The 15,750-nt window shown below is 53.2% G+C and overlaps 1 protein-coding gene across 5 annotated transcripts in view; it reads right to left on the reverse strand.

The window, feature by feature from the left end:
- The window catches only part of SLC6A6 (solute carrier family 6 member 6), an 80,138-nt gene that overhangs the window by 51,851 nt on the left and 12,537 nt on the right, over positions 1 to 15,750 (reverse strand). For 3 of the 5 annotated variants that reach the window (XM_086368774.1, XM_086368775.1, XM_086368776.1), the window contains exon 2: positions 14,739 to 14,776. The exons of the other annotated variants lie outside the window; for them this stretch is intronic. The gene's annotated coding sequence lies outside the window, so the exon portion shown is untranslated. The remainder of the gene's footprint in view (positions 1 to 14,738; positions 14,777 to 15,750) is intronic. 5 annotated transcript variants of the gene reach the window in all.

A 15,750-nucleotide genomic window follows, 5' to 3' on the forward strand; every position in this document is an offset into this window, starting at 1 on the left:
CCCATCGCTTCATGGCAAATAGATGGAGAAACAATGGAGACAGTGAGAGCCTTTATTTTTGGGGCTCCAAAATCACTGCAGATGGTGACTGCAGCCATGAAATTAAAAGACTCCTGCTCCTTGGAAGAAAAGCTATGACCAACCTAGACAGCATATTCAAAAGCAGAGACATGACTTTGCTGACAAGGTCCGTCCAGTCAAAGCTATGGTTTTTCCAGTGACCATGTTTGGATGTGGGAGTTGGACTAAAGAAAACTGAGTGCCGAAGAATTGATGCTTTTGAACTGTGGTGTTGGAGAAGACTCTTGAGAGTCCCTTGGACTGCAAGGAGATCCAACTAGTCCATCCTAAAGGAGATCAGTCCTGGGTGTTCTTTGGAAAGACTGATGTTGAAGCTGAAACTCTAATACTTTGGCCACCTGATGCAAAGACCTGACTCACTAGAAAAAACCCTGATGCTGGGAAAGACTGAAGGCAGGAGGAGAAGGGGATGACAGAGGATGAGGTGGTTGGATGGCATCACTGACTCAATGGACACGAGTTTGAGCAAGCTCCGGGATTTGGTGATGGACAGGGAAGCCTGGTGTGCTGCAGTCCATGGGGTCACAAAGAGTCGGACACGACTGAGTGATTGAACTGAACTGAACTGATTATGTGTCTGGCACTGTTGGGCACTTGATATGATTCTAGCTAACAGTAACTTTAAAAAATCATGCTAAATATTTTACTTCTTTAAATCACTTTTCACTGATTATTGCTGCTCACTTTTCTTCTATAGCCAGTCCAAAGGTAATGGGACTTTAAAGCATTTTCAGAGAGCCTAAGAGAAGAAAATGCACTGTTGAAATGCCTCAAATGTATGGAAAAAGTCCTCCAGCTGCACAGTCAGTTCCAGAGAGAAATACCAGCTCCCTGGGCTGAGCTCACGGGTACCTGGGGTGTCACCTGGCACCTGAGTTCCATATTTTATCTGGTCCTTACCAACCACCCTATGGGATGAAGGATCTTACCCACCTCTGTGGCTCAGAGAGATGGATCGATTTCACCAGGTTGCCCAGACAGGAAAGGCAGGACTGGGGGCCCCGAGTCCTCAACCACAGGGCTCTGGGGCATCTCCTGGCCATGATCTTGAATTTTAGGAGGGACCCCTCTTCACCTGACACAGAAGGAAACTGAGGCCAGTAGGAGGTAGGGATGTCATTTTGAAAATTCACCAGCTAGGATTAGAACTAGGATTAGACTCTTGAGAGTCCCTTGGGCTGCAAGGAGCTCAAACCAGTCAATCCTAAAGGAACCTGAATATTCAATGGAAGAAATGATGCTTAAGCGGAAGCTCCAATACTTTGGTCACCTGATGCAAAGAGCTGACTCATTGGAAAAGACCCTGATGCTGGGAAAGACTGAAGGCAGGAGGAAAAGGGGGCGACAGAGGATGAGATGGTTGGATGGCATCACCAACTCGATGGACATGAGTTTGAGCTAACTCTGAGAGATAGTGAAGGACAGGGAAGCCTGGCGTGCTGCAGTCCACGGGTCACAAAGAGTCAGACACAACTGAGCGACTGAACAACAGGATTAAAATCCAGGTCTCCTGAGCTGGCCCAGGTCACACATGTCTTCACGACTAGGACCCAGTGGCCTCAACCACAGGACCGCAGTGACTACAACCTCGCACCATGGCGCTGAGCCTGGACCTTCCCATTTAATCCTGTACACCTGCTGGGCTGGGGAAATACCAGCCCCTCAGGCCAGCAACGGCTTTTAACCCTTTAAACTCAGACTGTCCCGATCTAAGGTCTGCGGACGGGCTAATCTCAGTGAACTGACGAGAGGAAGAGGAGGGTGTGCAGGGGCGCTGTCTGCTAGCCTGCACCCTTCCTGCATGTGGTGCCCCCGCCTGCCTGCATCTCAGCCCTGAGAGCACCCCACCACCTCCTCCGAGAGGGCTCACCCTCCCCGCTCCCCCGCAAGGCGTCCCAGGCACTGCAGTCTGGGACTCAGCTTATTCACCCTGCGCAGAGCCTGGGCCATCTGACAAAGACTCCTTTTCCTCCTGGAGGGGCAAGGATACCCGAGATCAGGGCCACAGCTATTAATACCTGAGAAACCTGTTGACCCCTTTCATTGACTCATCTCTCTGTTCGGTCAGTCGGTTCCTGTTGACCCCCAGGTGGCCGAGGTGTATATAAGGTCAGTGGAGAGGAAGGACCCACCTGGCCTCTCCAGCTTTGTTCTCTGAATTCTCCGAAAGTGAGCCTCCTGCCTCCTCCCCCAGCCCCGCCCATAAGACTGTGTTCCCCAAACACCCTTTGCCTCGTTCTACTTCTGCCTATTGTAAGCCACTGTCAGAGACTTCAGCTGGAGCCTAACTCTGTCCCTTATCAGCTGCAAGTCTGGTGCATCTCTTCCCCTCAGGGCCTCAGCTGTACCATCTGTAAAATGGGCCACCTCACGTTACCCAAGGGCAGGTACCAGGAAGTGCCTCAGTGTGTGCCTGGCTGTGCTCGCAGGAGAAACAGTCTGTCCCTGCATTGCGCGCAGCTAATCAGCAAACACGGACTGCACCCCTCGTTAGCATCATCCCGTGAAATGCTGGGAAAGGTAGAAGTGAACACCCAGGACTGGTCTGTCAGGCAGAGAAAATACCAAATAAACACTTTCTCCATCCGGTGTCCTACGTCCAGCCAGCAGCCGAGCCCCCCGGCACCACCATCCCCTCCCAAAACCCCGTGAGTCAGCAGGACGAGGTTAGACGTCTCATCAGAGTGGTCTCCTCTTGGGACCTCTGACCATGCCCGTGATGCTCCTACAAGCGGGTCTGGGTGAGGGCTGGGCTTGTCTGTTTCTCTTCCTGTGCAGAAGCCTGCTGTGAAAACAACTCCACAGTCACCACCTTGAAGGGCCATCGGGGAACACTAAGTAAGGACTCGGATCCAGGCTGGTCCCCAAAGTGAGCAAAGAGCTAGCAGGGCCCTTGGGGTCACCAGGCGAGACCATCACCCATGCAGCTCCTTGCCCGCCCCCGAACACGCAGCCCAGCCGCCCAGCCCCCTAGGACCCTGGGGGCCCGAATTCCATGTCACGCTTGGCCGGCCCTTCCATGGGAGGCTTCCTCACCCGGCACACCCTTCCCGTCTTGTGCCCACCTGGCATGGCTTTGTCACTCAAGGCCTCTGGGAAAGCGCTTTGAACTTTGGGTGCCCGAGCATCTTCAAGAGACCCCACCAATGGACGCCCGACTTGCAGCATCTCCCCGCTGGCCAGGCGGTTCCTAAGCTAGACAAAGCGAGGCTCATCTCTGGGGACCCAAGGCCCACCATGATCCCTGACCCACAGGAAAAGTCCATCACTTCCTGACAACTGAACGAGCAGACTTTCAATTCTCGGTTTTCAGATGCTTACAGGTTTTCCCCAAACTTTCCCTGACATCAAACGTTCTTACCTGGGCCTTCCCCTGACTCGACAGGGCTGGAACGGGTTTGCAAAGCATGCAAATTTCTTAAATGGACGGGAAGGACTAAAGAGAAGACAAAGGTCTGCCCCCCTCTGAGCCCTTAAGTTGGGAGCTGATACTCATAAGCAGCATGACACAAAGTAACGGACGTTAAGAGAACCAATCTTTGTAATTGTTTCATAATGCGTGTGAATCAAGCCACGACGCCGGACGTCTGAAACTCATACGCTGTCATTTAGTCTCAATAGAACTGGGAGAAAAACCCACCAAAATTTAATGCAATTTACATGTTCACACAGGCTCATCTACTAGACTGTAAAATTCTAAAACACTGACGCTATGTCTTCCTTATATTTGTATCACCAGCACTTGTCATGATGCTTATGAATATGACATAAAAGTAATTTATTTAATAAAGTCAGGGGGACCCTTCTCCCCAGAAGCCCTACAGGCTGGGTCCCCAGCCATGGCGCGCTCAGGCCCGGCCACGTGGGGGTCCAGGGTGTTGGGAATCAGTGCCTGGAAGCAGCCACCTGAGACACTCCAAGCATTTCCACTTCTGTCTCTTTTAGAGCAAGAGACTTCACCGGGTGTCTGCTCCGTTTAGTGTGACTAACCCCATCCTGAAAGCACTCTATCACAGCCGGTATTCAGAAGTCACGCTGATAAGAAATCATCGCCTCAACTTTTTAACACCCCAGGCTGCTTTCTCCTGTGTGCGCCGGTTCACCCAGTGGGCATCCTCACCTCAGTCCCCATTTGACAGATGGGGCAACGGAGGCTCACAAGGGGGATGGGACACTCCTGAGGTCGCACAGCCAGGAAGCAGCGGGGTGCGGGGGAGATGCCAACATCAATGTGCTGTGTGACCTCGGGCAGGGTGCCGCGCCTCTCAGATGCACCTGCGTTTTATCTGGCGACCTCATCTGGAAGGTCTTGATGTATGATCGCCCGCCCCCACTCATTACGCAGCACAGGACATGAGACCCAGTAAATACAGAATCAAACACTCTGGGTGCCTGGTCGGAAAACGTGAAAAGCGAAAATGTGAGTCGCTCAGTTGTGTCGGACTCTTTGTGATCCCGTGGACTGTAGCCCGCCAGGCTCCTGTGTCCATGGGCTTCTCCAGGCAAGAATACTGGAATGGGTGGCCATTCCCTTCTCCAGGGGATCTTCCCGACCCAGGGATCGAACCTGGGTCTCCTGCATTGCAGGTGGATTCTTCACTGTCTGAGCCACCAGGGGAGCCTGCCTGGTCTGAAAACCTCCACCCAAACATGAATGGCGTCACTCGGGACTCAGCGGCCACCACCTTCCTTAGTCCTGGCCCTTTCTCCCTGCCCAGAGGAAGCCTCCTGTCTGGTGGCTGCAGAGACCTTTCCCAGTCTTCGCAGCTTCCCATTTTTTCCCCTAGTTTTTCCAAAGCAGGTGTCTGCTCCCAAAGCGGGTCTGGAAGGCCCACACACACACCTTCTCCTCCCCCGCCCCCGACAGACATTACTAACCCATCACGGCCTCCTTCCCACCGAGCAGGACTCAGCCTGTGATTCCTCATCGGAACCAGGTGTCTCTGGGCCTCAGGAACTTAACAGAGGAGAGAAAGACGGGGTAAGGAGGTGGTCAGGGGCGGGCAGGTGCCCAGAAAAGACAAGGATGGCGGCGAGACAAGCAGAAGCTCACGGTACTTGACTCTGAAAACAGACCTAAGAGCCACATTCCCTTCACTGTGGCAGGACTGAGAGAGGGAGCCTGAGTCTCGGGTGGACTCTCAGAGCTGGGGAGAGGGGAGGGGGAGAGGAAGGGGGTGGGGGGAGACCTGGGGGGTGAAGAGGGGAGGGGTCCCCACGTGAGGCCCCACGGAGGCTGGGCCAGGCTGCCGTGGGGGCGGCCCCCTTCCTAAGGATGCAGACCCCGAGGGGCAGCGTGCTTTCAGCTCTCACAGAGAACACCCCGCTCACAGACGGGGACCCCTCACACTCGGACACCGCTCTGAAACGGCAGAGCTGACCTCCACGGGCAAAGCTCAGCACAGCCACCCCAGGGAGGTGATTCCAGACCCCCAGTCTTACAGGGCAGGCCCAGGGCCCAGAGAAGGGGAGGGATTTGTCTGAGGTGCCCAGCAAATGGGTAAATAAAGGAGGTACTGGAGGGGACGGCCCAGGGGCTGGGAGGTGCCCATTTTGCTTTAGGAGCCTGGGTTTCTGGACCTGCTGTCTGCTGCCTGAGCACAGACTAACAGATGACAATGTCTTCCAGAAACCGCTCAGGTTTTACTTCGGTGAGAGGCTCTGGTGTTTGAAAGGCCCCGTCAGCTTCTGTGATCTTGCGATGTATAATCAGAAAGATAAAGTTGGTCTTCATCCCAGGTTCCAGCACAGACTTCCTAAAACCCTAGGAATTTCCTAAGTGGCGAGAGCAAGCAAGGTGTCTTTTGTTATGTTAATGAGGCGACTTTGGAGGCGGCTAAGGAAGGGGGCCTGGTTGCCAGGAGAACTCGCCTGTGATTAGAGGGCTGGAATTTTCAGTCCCACGACCCCCCAGCTCTGGGGAGGGGAGAGGGGAGGTGGAATCAATCAGGCCTAGGTGATGAAGCCTCCAGAAAATCCCAAAAGGACAGGGTTTGGGGAGCTTCTGGTTGGTGAACTCAGGGAGATTCGGGGACACAGAGAGGGCACGGAGAGGACATGGAAGCCCCGAGCTTTCCCCACTCCTTGCCTGTGGGTCTCCCTTATCTGCTTCCTGTGTTACACCTTCAATCTGAAACCAGTGATTCTCTGAGGTCACTGAGCTGTTGGAGCCAATTAACCCAACTCAAGGACGGGTCATAGGAGCCTTGGAGTCCTAGCCATTCAGGCTGAAGGGTGTGGCGGGGGGCGCGTCTGGTGGGACTGAGCCCTTCCCCTGGGGAGTCTGAGCGTCTACCACAGGAGTTTGAGCAAAGTCCAAGAGACAGTGAGGGACAGGGGAGCCTGGCGTGCTGCAGTCCATGGGGCCACAAAGAGTCGGACATGACTGAGCGACTGAACCAGCACCACAGGAACAGCGTGAGTACTAACTCAGGCTGTGGGACACTCAGCCGGCGCTGAACTGCTTTGTGCTGTCGGGGGAAGAACCGCACACGTTATAGGAATCAGCTCTCTCCTGGAAGAAATCCCGGTGTGATCCCTGGTGGGGCTCACAACTGAGACGGGAAGATGCATCCAAGGACTCTCCTCTCAGCCTGAGACCCCGAGGTACGGAGGCTTCCCAGCAGCTCTGACTTCAACTAGAAAGCCGTGGCTCACCCCAGGCTCCGTCCCGAAATGAGCTGACCTCAAGCTGGCCACCGCCGCCTTCAGCCCCACGTCTCTCCCCTGCCGCACGGGGACAGTAAGAACTACGCGGTATGACACTGCGAGTATTACAGGTGGGAGGCCTTTTTGAGAACTGCAAACGGCTGCACACGCGATTGTCCACGTGCTCAGCCTACCCTGATGGAGGCATCAAAAGTATTAGCAATAATAGCAAGAGGAAGACCAGTTATAGTAAGTACCACGTGCAGTCACTGCCGTGCGCTGGCTGCTGTACTGAGAACTTTCACAGTTTTTCTCCCCTGATCCTCCCAACAACCGGAGAAGGGAGATTCTACATCACGTCTATTTTGACTGAAGACCCTGGGGCCCAGAGAGGTTAAACGACAGGCCCTGGGTAACACACAGCAAGGCAGAGGCCAAAAGACATTTACAAGTGCTCCGGTGGTTAAGAATCCATCTTGCAATGCAGTGGACATGCGTTAGATCCCTGATCCAGGAAAATTCCATACGCTGCTGTGCACCTAAGCCTGACCGCCATGACTGAGACCCATGCAGCCAAATAAAACAAATAGTTTAAAATACACGCGTGCTATGTGTGCTAAGCCGCTTCAGTCGTGTCCGCTCTTTGCAGCTTTATGGATGGTAGCCTGCCAGGCTCCTCTGTCCATGGGATAATCCAGGCAAGAACACTGGAATAGGCTGCTGTGCCCTCCTCCAGGGCATATTCCCAACCCAGGGACTGAACCCATGGTTCTTATGTCTCCTAGCATTGGCAGGCAGGTTCTTTACCACTAGTTGAGTTCAGTTCAGTTCAGTCGCTCAGTCACGGCCGATTCTTTGTGACCCCATAGACTGCAGCACGCCAGGCCTCCCCGTCCAGAGTCTACTCAAACTCATGTCTGTTGAGTCGGTGATGCCATCCAACGATCTCCTCCTCTATTGTCCCCTTCTCCCGCCTTCAATCTTTTCCAGCATCAGGGTCTTTTCCAATGAGTCAGTTCTTTGCATCAGGTGACCAAAGTACCGGAGTTTCAGCGTCAACACCAGTCCTTCCAATGAATATTCAGGACTGAGCTCCTTTAGGATGGACGAGTTGGATTCCCTTACCACAATGCCATCTCATATATATAAATACACTTACACTCAGCCTCACTGTGAGAACAGGTCTTAAACATACCTCTGCTCTCTCTAAAGAGTGTATTTATCAGCCTTGGAGGAGGAGGTCTAGGATTCACAGCATTTTTATTTCCTGAGTTCTTATGTTCTTCCCCCAAAAAGGAAGGCTGGTAGACAAGGAGCAGTGCCTTTGGGATTAAAGAGTGAAAGTGAAAGTCGCTCAGTTGTATCCAACTCTTTGGGACCCCCATGGACTATAGAGTCCATGGAATTCTCCAGGCCAGGATACTGGAGTGGGTAGCCGGTCCCTTCTCCAGGGGAGATTTCCAACCAGGGGTCGAACCCAGGTCTCCTACATTGCAGGCAGACTCTTTACTAGCTGAGCCAGCAGGGAAGCCTGGGAATACTGGAGTAGGCAGCCTGTCCCTTCTCCAGGGGATCTTCCTGACCCAGGAATCGAACCAGGGTCTCCTGCATTGCAGGTGGATTGTTTACCAGCTGAGCTACCAGGGAAGCCCCCTCCTCTGGGAAGAACTGGTCTAAATCTTCTGCCCTCTGAGACCCTGAAGGTACATTCCCCAGGGACGCGCCACCTCTCAGGGACTGCGGCTGTCACTGATGACAGCAGGGCAATTTCTGGAGGGTCAGTAATCTGGCATCGAGTGCCAGCATCTTAAAAATGCACGGCCCCTTCAGGCTAGACATTCCGATTCCTGACCAGACCAACGTGCACTGCTGCCTACAGTCTCGCGAGATGAAAAGTTCCGGAGATTGCCCGACAACGTGAACACACTCAGCAGACTGAGATGTAGACGTAAAGCGTAAAGACGTAAAGACGTAAAGCGGTCAGGACTGCAGGCTTTATGTTACGTGTATTTTACCACAATTAAAGATGGAAGGAAAAGAAAAAGATGTTCACAGCAGAGCAGTTTTCAAGAAAGAAACTGCACACGGCCCATCTCTCCTCACGAGGGGGTTACTTAAAGAAATGGTAGTTTGCCCAAACAAATGAAAACAAACTAGAACAGGGGATGTGCAAACGGCACCACCCCTGCCCCGCCAGATTCAGCACGGCTTTTGTAAATAAAGTTTTATTGGCACAGAGCTCCACCCATCCTGTGCCTGTTGTGTTGGCTGGGTTCTAGCTGCAACAGCAGAGGGGAGAGCACACGGCCCCCAAGCCCACAGTACATACTGGCCAACCCTTTAAGAAGTTTGCCAACCCTGGAGATAGAAGATCCAAGACCCCAAAAGACTCCTAGAAATAGTTTGGGGTGTGTGTGTGTGTGGTAGGAGAAACTGGCTCCTAAAAGCCATGTTATGAGTTCGGTTTGGAAAATTTTAAATAAGGCACATTACCCAAACGCTGATACATGCATGCACTCAATATGCCAGCAAATTTGGAAAACTCAGCAGTGGCCACAGGACTGGAAAAGGTCAGTTTTCATTCCAATCCCAAAGAAAGGCAATGCCAAAGAATGCTCAAACTACCGCACAATTGCATTCATCTCACATGCTAGTAAAGTAATGCTCAAAATTCTCCAAGCCAGGCTTCAGCAATATGTGAACCGTGAACTTCCTGATGTTCAAGCTGGTTTTAGAAAAGGCAGAGGAACCAGAGATCAAATTGCCAACATCCGCTGGATCATGGAAAAAGCAAGAGAGTTCCAGAAAAACATCTATTTCTGCTTTATTGACTATGCCAAAGCCTTTGACTGTGTGGATCACAATAAACTGTGGAAAATTCTGAAAGAGATGGGAATCCCAGACCACCTGACCTGCCTCTTGAGAAATCTGTATGCAGGTCAGAAAGCCACAATTAGAACTGGACATGGAACAACAGACTGGTTCCAGATAGGAAAAGGAGTACGTCAAGGCTGTATAATGTCACCCTGCTTATTTAACTTATATGCAGAGTACATCATGAGAAACGCTGGACTGGAAGAAGCACAAGCTGGAATTAAGATTGCCGGGAGAAATATCAATCACCTCAGATATGCAGATGACACCACCCTTATGGTAGAAAGTGAAGAGGAACTCAAAAGCCTCTTGATGAAATTGAAAGTGGAGAGTGAAAAAGTTGGCTTAAAGCTCAACATTCAGAAAATGAAGATCATGGCATCCGGTCCCATCACTTCATGGGAAATAGATGGGGAAACAGTGGAAACAGTGTCAGACTTTATTTTTGGGGCTCCAAAATCACTGCAAGATGGTGACTGCAGCATGAAATTAAAAGACGCTTACTCCTTGGAAGGAAAGTTATGACCAATCTAGATAGCATATTGAAAAGCAGAGACATTACTTTGCCAACAAAGGTCCATCTAGTCAAGGCTATGGTTTTTCCTGTGGTCATGTATGGATGTGAGAGTTGGACTGTGAAGAAGGCTGAGCACTGAAGAATCGATGCTTTTGAACTGTGGTGTTGGAGAAGACTCTTGAGAGTCCCTTGGACTGCAAGGAGATCCAACCACTCCATTCTGAAGGAGATCAGCCCTGGGATTTCTTTGGAAGGAATGATGCTAAAGCTGAAACTCCAGTACTTTAGCCACCTCATGCGGAGAGTTGACTCGTTGGAAAAGACCCTGATGCTGGGAGGGATTGGGGGCAGGAGGAGAAGGGGACGACAGAGGATGAGATGGCTGGATGGCATCACTGACTCGATGGACGTGAGTCTGAGTGAACTCCGGCAGTTGGTGATGGACAGGGAGGCCTGGCTTGCTGCAATTCATGGGGTCACAAAGAGTCAGACACGACTGAGCGACTGAACTGAACTGAACTGAGGTTGGTTATCTCTGGATGGCAGGACTAGAGACGAACTTGATTTTCTTCTTACGAGTTTTCTGTGCTCTCCGAACTTCTGTATGAAAAGCGTGTAACGTCTCCACACCAGAAGAAATCATTCAGTGATGGAGTGGAGGTGTTAAGTAAATGCTACAGTGACGCTCGTACCGCAACAGCAGTGGACAAAATCAAGACACTGCGCATCTTAAATTTACACTACCGTTGTATGTCAAAGGTGTCTCTGTTTTTAAAAAATCGTATAACATAATCAGGGAACAAAGACGTTTCTGTCTAGGCCCTTCGAAGCAGCAAGTTTGGTGGGTGGTCGCCGGTTGCCTGTACTGACACCCCTACCTCCGTCAGAGTTTACAAGCTGGGGTGGGGTGGGTGGGGATGGTTGAGGAGGCGCAGATGGAGAAGGCCCACAGGAACTCTTACGATAAGCCCAAAGAGACTCCCCCTTCCTCAGATTCCGGGGCACCCAAGAGGGTGGATCTGATTTTCAGGTCGGCGGGGTGGGGGCTGTTGTTCAGGGATCCCACCTGGGAGAGGAGATAAGAAATGCTACTTGGTTCTGGCACCAACTTTGTTACGAGCTCCAGCCCTCCCAAACCCCCTGGGAGGACCAGTCATTACCACTGACTCTCCACTGTCTCCCCCTCCCGGGGCTCTCACTGCTCCATTTCACAGCTGGGTAGGGAAGAGGAAGCTTTGAGAGGCTCGGCCAGTGACCGCCCTCGAGGTCACACAGCTGGCCAGGGTTGGAGCTGGCATTTGAGCCCGGCCTGGCTGACTCTCCAGCTCCATGGACTTTCCACTACATGGGTTGCCCTCCGGGTCAGGAATACTGCTTTTGGCGGGTTCATTAGTAACCCAGGGTCTGCTGACCAGCTGACAGACACACACACATTGGTCAGATCCTCGACTCTGTGGGGGCCCCTGAGTGATCATCGTGCCCTTTCTCAGGTGGGAACTTAAGTCCAGACACCCAGCGGAGCCGAGACGTCAGAGAAGGCAACTGTTCTCTAAAGACACCGCCCTCCAGACCCTGTTCCCTGCCAGTTCGCGGCCAGGGAGACCCAGCAGGAAGACTAAACCGGAAGGGCTGCTTGGAGGAGGCGTCAGATAAGCCTCTCTTGTCAAATGGGCTCCCACCAAGTGTGGACGGATCAGCAAGCCTTGGAAGAGAGGAACGTGTGGCCTGCCTCTGTGGATCGCCTCTAAGGGCCAAGCCCCTTGCACAAGAGTGTCTTTATCTGGAGCAGAACGCACATTCCAGCTTCAGGGCGGTAGGCACCTGGCTTCCAGGCTGCCCTGGGCTACTCATTAACCAGTGAGAGGCCTCGGGGCGGCGGGAAGGGCTGGACCAGAGTCTGCTCCAGCCTGGGGGAGCGGGCGGGGGAGGGCCCTGCTGGGTGGTGTTGGCACCAGTCAGATCGACCAGAGTTCATGTCCTGTGTGACCCGGGGGTGAACGGGCGGTCGGATCACCACTCTGAGCCTCAGTTTCCGCATCTGTGGGGTGGAGCACCACCATGGCACGGATGGTTACTGCGAGGGCAGCAGGCACCTGCGGTGCCAGCAGAGTCTGACACAGAGACGGCATGCAGGGCTTGGTGGTCGTCCCTACACAGGGCAGCACCGTGCCCGTCCCAGGGCCACAGCGGGAGAAAATCCACTATCGTGCAAACCCTCAGAGGCACAGTGGACGTTGCTAAAGAGCTCCGTCCATGTTCGAGATGATTCCTCTCGCTATTTATGGCAGTGATGACTCCGGAGGCTGACCCAGAGCGGGGGCAACTCCGTGCCACTTGGCAGCTGGTCAGGGAGGTGTCCAGAGCCACCAGGGATGTGCCAGCCTGGCTCTCTGCACCTGAAGTCAAGCCACGAAGGACAGGTCTTGGGTGGGGCCAGGGCCCGTGGCTGCTGGTGACAGAGACTCAGGGCTGGTGGCTTGATGGCGGGATGGAATCGGATCCACCAAGGGTCTTCGGGCATTTCTCCCAGTCCTGGCTTCCCAGGTGACCCCAGTCAACCAAACCCAGCCCTGGGAAGCTCGAACCGCAGGAGAAATTTCTGCCTAGGAAGCCAGGTTTTCAAATTCCAGACGAAGATGTACTAGTGGGTCATGAAATCAACCGAGGGGGTCAGGGTGATGGTTGATAAGAAGGCGAACAGGAGAGAAGAGAGTCCTACAGACGACAAGGCTGCGTGCATCACTTTGTGAAACTTTGGTTTCAGTCTCATGCGTGTGTAAGTACTCGCCGCAACCTGTCATGAAGTGTGCTTCTTACTGAACACACGACTCAAAGACTTCTTTGAAAACCCCTAGGGGCTTCCCTGGTGGCTTAGATGGTGAAGAATCTGCCTGCAATGTGGGAGACCCGGGTTCTGGGTAGGGAAGATCCCCTGGAGAAGGGCATGGCAACCCACCCCAGTATTCTTGCCTGGAGAATCCCATGGACAGAGGAGGCTGGCGGGGTCCAGTCTGTGGGGTCACAGCGAGTCAGACACAGCTGAGCATACACACACACACAGTGGGGATGTTTAAATCAAGGCTTAGAAGGCAACTGCAGAAAAGTGGCTTGAGTCAGGTTCCTGCCCCCACCAAACCCTTTTAACAAACACATTAAAAGCACTACTAAAGTCAGTCAGAAAGAGAAAGACAAATATCGTACATTAATGCACACATGTGGAATCTAGAAAGATAGTACTGGTGAACCTTTTGCAGGACAGCAATGGAGATGCAGGCATAGAAAACAGACTTGTGGAAACAGTGGAGGAAGGAGAAACAGTGAAAGTGAAAGTCGCTAAGTCGTGTCTGACTCTCTGTGACCCCCATGGACTACACAGTCCATGGAATTCTCTAGGAATTCTCCAAGCTTTCTCCAGGCCAGAGTACTGGAGTGGGTAGCCTTTCCCTTCTCCAGGGGATCTTCCCAACCCAGGGATCGAACCCAGGTCTCCCGCATTGCAGGCAGATTCTTCACCAGCTGAGCCACAGGGGAAGCCCAGAGGAAGGAGAGGGTAGGACAAATTGAGAGAATAGCATGGAAAATGCACCTCACCGTATGCAAAATAAACAGCAAGTGGGAATGCCCTGCGTGACACGGGGCGCTCAAGCCCGCACTCTGTGACAACGAGAGGGGTGGGGTGGGGTGGGAGATGGGAGGCTGACTCCGGAGGGACGGGACATAAGTGTACCTGTGGCTGACTCATGCTGGAATGCGGCAGAGACCAATACAACACCGTAAAGCAATCATCCAATAAAAAAAAGAAAAAAAGCATATTGTGATCCTAAACTGGGGTGGAGGCAGGGGGAAGTTCTGCACACACGAGACAATCAGCAAAACTCAAAACGCTATTAATGTCGATTAGATAACAGAACCGTGTCAACGTTAGATGTCCCAGGGCTGATCACTGTGGGCTTGCACGAGAACGAAAGTCCTTGCACTCACGAAGGGCAGGTGGAAGGATTAGAGGTAAAAGGCATCACGCCCAAAACTCCCCGCAGAGGCAACCGCAGTAAACGCAAACATGGCTGTTTTCACAGCTCGTGGTAAAGCCGTGAAGCCAAGGACGACGCTGCTCCCAGTGGGAAGATCCGACGGAAGGACACACAGGGCTTCACGGTAACAGTCTTGCAACTTCCCTGAAGGTTTTCCTCTTTTTTTAATAAAGAGAAAATGCAATGAAAAGATGACTGGGACGGCAGCCCGATTCCTCGAGCATCCCATCAGCTGGGAGCCCCTTTCACATGCGCCTGACCCCGAACCTCAGCATCGACCCTGCGAGGGCCCCCTCCGTGCCCAATGCAGAGCCAGGCGGGGAGCCGGGCCAGGACTCCAGAATCAGTGTACGCAGCTTTGCAGGGCTGTCTCCCTGCCGCCAACGCGCACAGGTGGCCAAGCCGGACCATGGACCCGCCATCCCCAGGTAACCTGTGGACAGGGTCCTGGACATCCGGAGGTGACCTGCAGACAGCGTCCTGGCACTTCGATCTGGGATCTTGCAACACATCACCCCCCCACCCCCATGGGTCCCTGCCACCCACGGCGAGACACGGCGACCGCGGGGAGGTCAGATGCCACTTACGTTTTGGAGGCTTCTCACAAAGCGCTGTTGCTCTGGACCTGTGGTGAGGGGAGGCAGCAGAGAAGGGAAGAAGAGGTCTGGTCGGCCGTGAGGCACGTAGGACCCTGGGGTCTGTTCCCCACGTGACCACCCAGCCCGCAACGCTGGGGGCAGCAACGCTGAGTCAGTCCCTTATTGAGCGTCTACTATGTCAGACACTGCTCTGGGCCCTGGGAACCCGTCCACATCCGGGGGGCACTTGATACTTCCACACACACTCACACACGAGTGCACACACACACTCACACACGAGTGCACACACACACTCACACACGAGTGCACACACACACACACACCACATGTTCACGCACGGGCACACGCTCACACACCCCCTGCCCGGGTGCAGGGTCCCTAAAATAGTCAGGGGCGAGAAGCAGAGCTGGGAGGGGCAGTCAGGAGGGGGAAAGCCTCTTCTTGCTGTCTGAGAATGGGTAAGGGACGCCCACCCCCAGCTCGAACCCCAAAACCTGCGCTCCTATGAGCTGCCCCCTGGCTCAGCCATGTGCCCAGGGCTGTGAGTGACTGTCTAGATGAAGAATGTATTAATAACACTCATCTCCTGGTTAGAGGCTAAGCTTCAGTGCTCCAGGGACACCTGTTGAACTGGGCTGAGTCAAGTGGTCCCCGGATGTGACTGACCCTCAAAACCTTTTTTTTGTTTTTTAAATAGACCACTTCGGTTCTTTGGGACTTGGTTTGAGAAACAAGGCAAGTGGGGGTGGATCACGTCTGCCTCTCATTTCACCTGCAGAGCTGTGCTGAAAGGCTCTCCAGGTTTCCTGAAAAAAATGCAGAAAACCAGGAAGTGCTTCCTTATCAAGGAAGGCGTCACGCTTCGATAAACAGTTAAATGGATTAGTGGGGGCGGTGGGTGGGGGGAGGGGTTGTTAGAGCAGAGAGGCCTCCAGGACTGGGCACTTACTTCCTCTTTGTACCTGCAGCCCTGCCTGTAGGGCCTCTTCCCCAGACTCAG

The sequence above is a fragment of the Bos grunniens genome, chromosome 22, assembly GCF_055505025.1.
Source record: "Bos grunniens cultivar Pamir isolate PY7600 chromosome 22, Bosgru_T2T1.0, whole genome shotgun sequence".
NCBI classification, from domain to species: Eukaryota; Metazoa; Chordata; class Mammalia; order Artiodactyla; family Bovidae; genus Bos; species Bos grunniens.